At 41.7% G+C, this 6,820-nt stretch overlaps 1 protein-coding gene across 4 annotated transcripts in view; it reads right to left on the reverse strand.

The window, feature by feature from the left end:
* The window catches only part of Lrrc72 (leucine rich repeat containing 72), a 66,236-nt gene extending 59,868 nt beyond the window's left edge, over positions 1–6,368 (reverse strand). For 2 of the 4 annotated variants that reach the window (XM_031356913.1, XM_031356909.1), the window contains exon 1: positions 575–986. The gene's annotated coding sequence lies outside the window, so the exon portion shown is untranslated. Of the gene's footprint in view, positions 1–574; positions 987–6,238 lie in introns of those variants that run through there. The other 2 variants (XM_031356911.1, XM_031356910.1) reach the window with 2 other exon arrangements.
* Between the last annotated feature and the right edge of the window lie 452 nt (positions 6,369–6,820).

Genomic DNA, 6,820 nt, shown 5'->3' on the forward strand with positions numbered 1-6,820 from the left:
GCCTCCCAGGAGCATCAACCAACTATGGCAACAGTCTCTCATCAAGGCTGAACAAGGCAACCAGTAGATGGAGAAGGGTCCCAAAGGCTCATGGGTAAAATAGACATTGTCACAATAAACCCCTGGTGTAGATGTGGTCACTGCCATATGTAATGCATCAAGTGAATGGGTCTTTACTAATAAAAATGCATGTGATTATATTCTTTTCCCAGTAGTAGTTATCTCGAGCCATAGAAACAGACACGGAAAATGAGAGTTGGCACGCAAACTCTCAGAACTCTGCAATGATAACCAATTAGAAACATAAAAATCAAGAATCGGTCGTTCTTTTGACAAACAAATTGAAAATGGACTGGGTGTCTTTTAGAAGCTGATGCTACAGTACTTCTCACTAATACTTGATGGAACTGCACTGTTCTTGCCAGCAGAAAGCTCTGGTGTGGCAATATTTCTTTTACCTTGCTTCATCATCTGCAAGATGTCCACAGTGGGTGTCATGTTAGCTCATTCTGCATTATTATAACAGAACACCTGAAGTTGGATATGTTTCTAAGAGAAGGAGGTTTATTCTTACCCATGGTTCTGGAGCTCTGGTGTCAGGGTTTACATCTGGTGATGATGGCTTCTTTTTTTTTTTTTTTTTTTTTTTTGTAATGCTGTCAGAATACTGAGGTAGCACAGGCTATCAAATGGTAAGACACCAGTAGTCAACAGAGAGGAGAGTGGAGGTGAGAAGAGGGAACTTTGCAGGACTTCGCTGTAAGGACTAACCTTTGACAAGTTCTATCAAAAGGTAATTATACTGGGGCACAGAACCCCTTGCAAGTCCCCAGGACTCTGTGATATGTCCCAGCTTCTCCATTTCTCCAGTTCTATGAGCATTAAGTCTACCCTTAAGGCAAGAAACACATAAATGCCAAAGCCAGGTAGAAAGAATTACACCACAAGCCAGTAAGGGAGGCACACAGTTTGGGAAGATTCTAGAATGGAGTTCAGAACTAGAGCAAAGGAGATAGGAAGAAGAACTCTCACACACATAATGGAATAGGCTGGAGGGTCTTTGTAAGAGATTCCAGTGATGGAGGCAGTGAGGGATAGCTACACCCTGTAACCCATGGGAACCTGGGAGAGGTTCCTAAGTTACAGGCTTTCACTCAAGTAAGACTGACCTTGTCACAGAAAAGAGTTTCATGATGATCCAGTATAAAACAGATGTGGAGTTTATTAAAAGACATATTTTATATTTTTGGTTGTGAACCTAGCCTTGAATGGCTGAGCCCTAAAAGGCATTAAAAAAAGAAATCAAAACAAAAAACAAAAAACAAAAAAAAAAACCAACAACAAAAAAACACAGATGACAGAGGTAACTGCTGTAGCATTTTCTCTGTCCAGCCACATCAGGGCAGTGACAGACCTGTGATTGAACAGGAATAGAGAGGTGGAGCTAGAGTGGGAGGAGAGGAGTCAGAGGAACTAGAGGAACGGGATCATGGAGACAGACGATGAGGATGAGCCTGACCCCACAAAGTTATACAGTCAAGCAAAGGTTTTTACAAAATAGATTAATTGGGTTAGAATATTGTCTTTATTATTTGTTTCTGAAATTATTGTATTGGCATCTTATAAATTGGGATTTTATTATTATATAAATCTGATTGGATATTAAGGCCTTAAGAGTCATGCTTTAGTTACCAGGTCTTAGGTGCTATTTAGATGAATGATTGTGGGGGTGTGTAAAGAGTTGCATGCGAGCGAGGTGTAACATGCTGGGAGAAAATAACAAAATCTCAACAGAGCTTATTACTGAAGCTCAAATATGTGGCCTCGTGGGAAAACAAGTTTGCAGGTAGATTCATTTTATATAGTTCCCACAACAGTAACAAACACTGGGAAGAACATAAGATACTCCTGAGATCATGGGGTTTTCAGAGAAGAGTCACACTCCATAGTCTATAAGAGTCAAGAGCTGGTGGTTTCTGAAGTTCTAATCACCAAAGCACTTCGATGGACTCTTAAATGATTCCTTCACAGGGAGGTTTTCAGAGGCACCAGACAGGATTATAACTGACAAGATTTAAGTCTAGATAACAGGGATGTAGGAAGTTAGGGTATCTTCGTTGGAAACGATGGTCTTTGTGATGTCATGATTTTATGTCAGCTTGACACAGACTAGCGTCCTTACGGAAGGGAGAACCTCAATTGAGAAGATGACCTAAATTACTGGCCTATAGGCAAGCTTCTGAGTTATTTTCTTAGTTAATGGTTGCTGTGAGAGGGCCCAGCCCATTGTGGGCGGTTTTTGGCTCTGTAAGAAATCGGGCCAGACAAGCCATGAAGTGCAAGCTAGTGAGCAACATTGGTCCATGGCCTCTGTTTCAGTTCCTGCTCTGACTTCCCTGGAAGATGAACTACAAATTAGCCTTTGTTCCTGGTGCTTTGTTACAGCAATAGAAACTCTAAGACAGCTTTGTTTTTGAAAGTCCCAGATAATATCCAGAAGAGTGAGACCCAACCCAAGCTCATATACATGTCTTAAGCCTGGCTCTTTGCTACTTCAACATAAAACAAAGACCTTTCCCAACTTTCTCAACACACTGTTTTGCAAGGGATGCTGTTAACAGTGATGGAATTTTTGCTTCTCAGACAGTGAGTGGATTCAACCACAGTCTGAACTTAGGGGTTTCTCTCTCCCCCAAGATCTGCAGGATTTTTCTTGTCTTTTCACTCTGCCTCCCCAAGCTGCTTTCTCAGGGCCGAGATCTGCATAAGGTTTGATGAATTTGGACAGGGGAAAGACAGGAAATGGCAAATGACATATTTTGGAAAAGAAATACATACCCAAACAAGTAATAAGACAATTTTTTTTTGTGATGGACAAATTTGCTTCTGTATTTTTTGAATAATGGAAACTGGTATACAACAAATTAGTTGGGATATTCCATTTATTTCCAAGAAGGAAAGCTAAACCATCGTTTAGCTCATAAAGAAGGCACATCTTAGGGAAGAGGGTAAACCTTTAGTTTACCTTATCAATCTGCCTCTCTCTCAATCTCCGATGTGTGTCAGGTGTGAAATGTAGATGACTTTCAAATGAAAGATGGAAGCAGGCACCCAGCAGACTGGGGCTACCTTTCTTTCTCCCTTTCCCTTTAAGGTTCTTCAAAACCATGCCTTCCTTCAGTTTGCTCACCATCTGGCCCCCTTGTTTGATTGAGCCTTTCCCCCTGGACCCATGACTGCCATGACTACTTCCCCTTTCATGACCACGCATCACTCTGCTCCCTCACCAGCCCCATCTTGTCAGTAGCATGCATTCTTTCCTCTTAAGCCTGTTCTCCACTCGGGAGTCTTTGTCTCTGCTCTGTGTCTACATTCAGAGGCTTTTAAGAGTATGCCATTATTTCTCTTTACTTCTAATGAGACTCCCTGAAAAAAAAAAACCTGTAGCTGTGGCTGGATTTCTCCGGGACTCCTTATGGTGACTTACCGAGGGACTTTTTGTTTAGTGAATCCAAGAAATGAGTCACCAGAGCCCTCCACGGTTAGAGAAAGCTCCTTCTTGTCTCAGGAGGTGGGAAGGGTGGGGGAAGCTACCTAAACCCGCAGTCTGCACATTCCAATGGAAAGTTTCATTATTTCCCCTCCTTCCTATTCTTGCTTTGGCTGCCCTAGACCAGCTCCTTGTTCTACCTGCTTGGGTAGACAACAGACGGAACCAAGAATCTGTCTGGGCATGAGATCAGTGACGCCTCATTGTCTATCGCTTGTCAGGGAGAAAACAGCATGGCTGTATCTAGTGGAGTTTGATGGTGACACGCACATTTGTTTTGTTTATATTTCTCATCTTTTGATGCCTCAAGACCCTTGGCTCCTCTGCTTTGGTTGCCAATCTCCTCATCTCCCAGTTAAATGGCGATGATCATTTTAATGTTAGGGAGCGGGTGGGAAAGAGAAAATACAAAACCTCTGGATCTCTGCCTGTGGGAAATACTTCGAAAATGGTTGGCACTATGTTAAGCTATAATATATTGTAAAATAAGGCATAGTCTGCCTCCTTTATTTTATTTATTTATTTATTTATTTTACAAATTTTGAATATTACTTTTCTTATGAGCAAATACCTAATAAGAGGCAACTAGGAGGCAAAAGTTTAGTGTGGCTTGGTTCAAGGGCTACAGTCCACCAAGGTGAGAAAAGCATGGTGGGAAAAGCATTGCACAGAGGAGACAGCAGGAACATGCGCTAGCCTAGAAAATCAGGAAGCAGAAAAGGAGCAAGCTGGTGTTAAAGTCTTTGCTCTCTTTTGTTTTAAACTGTGTCTGGAACCCAAACCTTTGGGATAATGATGTCAACATTCCCTTCTTGGTTGTTTCGCGAAACACCTTGACACATTCTACCCAAAGGTATGCTTCATTTAAGCCTCTGCATTTCTTAATTCAATCCAACTCATAGTCAAAATCAAGTGCCAAAGTTGTTTCAGTTGCTCATAACAGCTCATTGTGAATATCTTTTAAACGACCTATTTTTCTCAAAATAAGATTATCTTCTTGCTTAATGTAAACTTCCTTTCTAGAGTGACATTTATTAAAAAATAAATGACTGAATATCGTTTATCAGCCCATTAAACACAGTACAACTCCAATACAATTTTCTGACATTTTCCCTGTGTACTGTCTTATTTAAGGACAGCCCCTATTCTATGGCTAAAGAAGACTTTCCAAGTACTCCCACAGTTTGTTGAGGTTAATGAAGTGTTGGCTGTATTCTTCCTTGCCAGGTACTTTTTTAATTAGCATGATGCCTCATTATTCTTTGAATAGAAATTTTACATATGCATAAATGTACAGGGAATAATGTTTTATTAATCTTGTATCTGTCTCTCCAATATTTTTCTGAAAGTCTTAAAAATAAATTCCAAATATCATATCATTTCCCCCATAAGGAAGGACAGTGAATGAAACCATTAAAATAGATATAAACACATTATGCAAATCCTAATTGCATCTCTATTTTCTGTATACTGTCAGGTAAATTTGAGAGATGTTGAGAAATATCTTAGTTCAGGTTTCTATTGCTGCAACAAAAAATTCCATGAACAAATAGCAAGTTGGTTTACTCAGCTTATGCTTCCTCATCACTGCTCATGATTGAAGGAAGTCAGGACAGGAACTCAAACAGGACAGGAACCTGGAGTCAGGAGCTGCATGCAAGAGGCCATGGAGGGGCGCTACCTACGTGCTTGCTTCTCATGGCTTGCTCAGCCTGCTTTCTTATAGAACCCAGAACCACCTGCCCAGAGATGGTATCACACACCATGGGCTGTCGCCCTGCCCCACATTGAGCACTAGTTGAGAAAATGCCTTACAAATGGATCTCATGGAGTCATTCCTTCAATTGAGGCTCCTTCCTCTCTGATGACTCTAGCTTGTGTCAAGTTGACATCAAACCAGCCAACATAAAAGGTTTGGTTTACATTCTACCTAGAAAAATGTTTTACAGGTGGCATCTGCCCTCATTGAGCTGTCATCCAGGAGACCCACCATCTCATCTCTTGCTCTTTTGGTGGTGCTGAAATTGATCTGAGATTTCCAGGGACATCAACCTCATTTCCTATCTCTGTGTTCTCCATGGAAATTTCTCCTAGACACTTAAGCAATCTTTGATGCTTGTCTACTTTATTGTATTAGTGATTGTAAAACAGAGGTGTGTGAGGGGTAGTGAATTTCTTTCTGTATTTTCTGTGTATTTACTAATTGCTATCTTTTTGTAAGTTACTTATTCTTGTCAGTGGCTTAGCTACCTTAGCTACCTGAAGCCCCTTAGCTTCAGGAGGAAATGGAACCAGCTTCCCCCCCTCTTCTGTCAGTTTATCAGCTCTCCTCCTTCTCCTTCTCCTCCTCCTCCTCCATCTCCTCCTCCTCCTCCTCCTCCTCCTCCTCCTCCTTCTCCTCCTTCTCCTCCTCCTTCTCCTTCTTCTCCTCCTTCTCCTTTTCCTTCTCCTTCACCTTCCTCTTCTTCTTCTTCTTCTTCTTCTTCTTCTTCTTCTTCTTCTTCTTCCCCTTCTTTTTCCTTCTTCCTTCTTCTTAACTTGTTCTTGAGTCTTAGTTAGTTTCACATCATGCACCCCAACCCCACTTATCACCCTACTCCTCCATACCTACCCTCCACCATTACAATCTACCCTTCCAAAAGAAAATAAAAAATAAAAATAAAATAATAAAGTTTTAAAAACTCTCACCATGGAAGCTGTAGTGTATCGTGGTGTCACACAGTATACCCTTGCCCCCAGACAGCTTTACTTACAAATGTTCCTTCCTATGAATTGTTGGTATGATTTGAGGCCTCTGGCTTCTGCTATACTGTTAATACTAGATCCTTACCAGGACTCCCTTTAGATATTCTGTTGTTACCCTGTGTCATGGAGATTCTACAACTTTGATTCTACAGGTTCTATAGGCCCTTCATGAGGGCCAGTAGTTTATAGACGGGTTAGATGTTGGGGTCAGCCAACTCAAAGCTCTGGATCTGGGCCTGGATGGTAGCCAAGTTGGTCAGCCCACCAGCTCTCTGGGTGCTCATGTCATTGTGGTCTGCTTTCCTCGACTGCCCAGTGAGAGGCAGGGCCAACTTTTCAGAACTCTTGTTTTCAGATCCAGCTCTCTATCACCCGTCATCACCAGGAACAGCTCTACTGTGCTACCCAGTTGAAATGCTCTCCGGAGTGCTGTAGCATGTGATTGGTAATGACAACTCTTCCATCCTTCCCAGTTGGGGGTGACAGTAGAGGTGGAGTCAAGTCTCCTGAGTACTTCAGCCAGTG

Source organism: Mastomys coucha, unplaced genomic scaffold (genome assembly GCF_008632895.1).
Source record: "Mastomys coucha isolate ucsf_1 unplaced genomic scaffold, UCSF_Mcou_1 pScaffold6, whole genome shotgun sequence".
Lineage (NCBI taxonomy): Eukaryota > Metazoa > Chordata > Mammalia > Rodentia > Muridae > Mastomys > Mastomys coucha.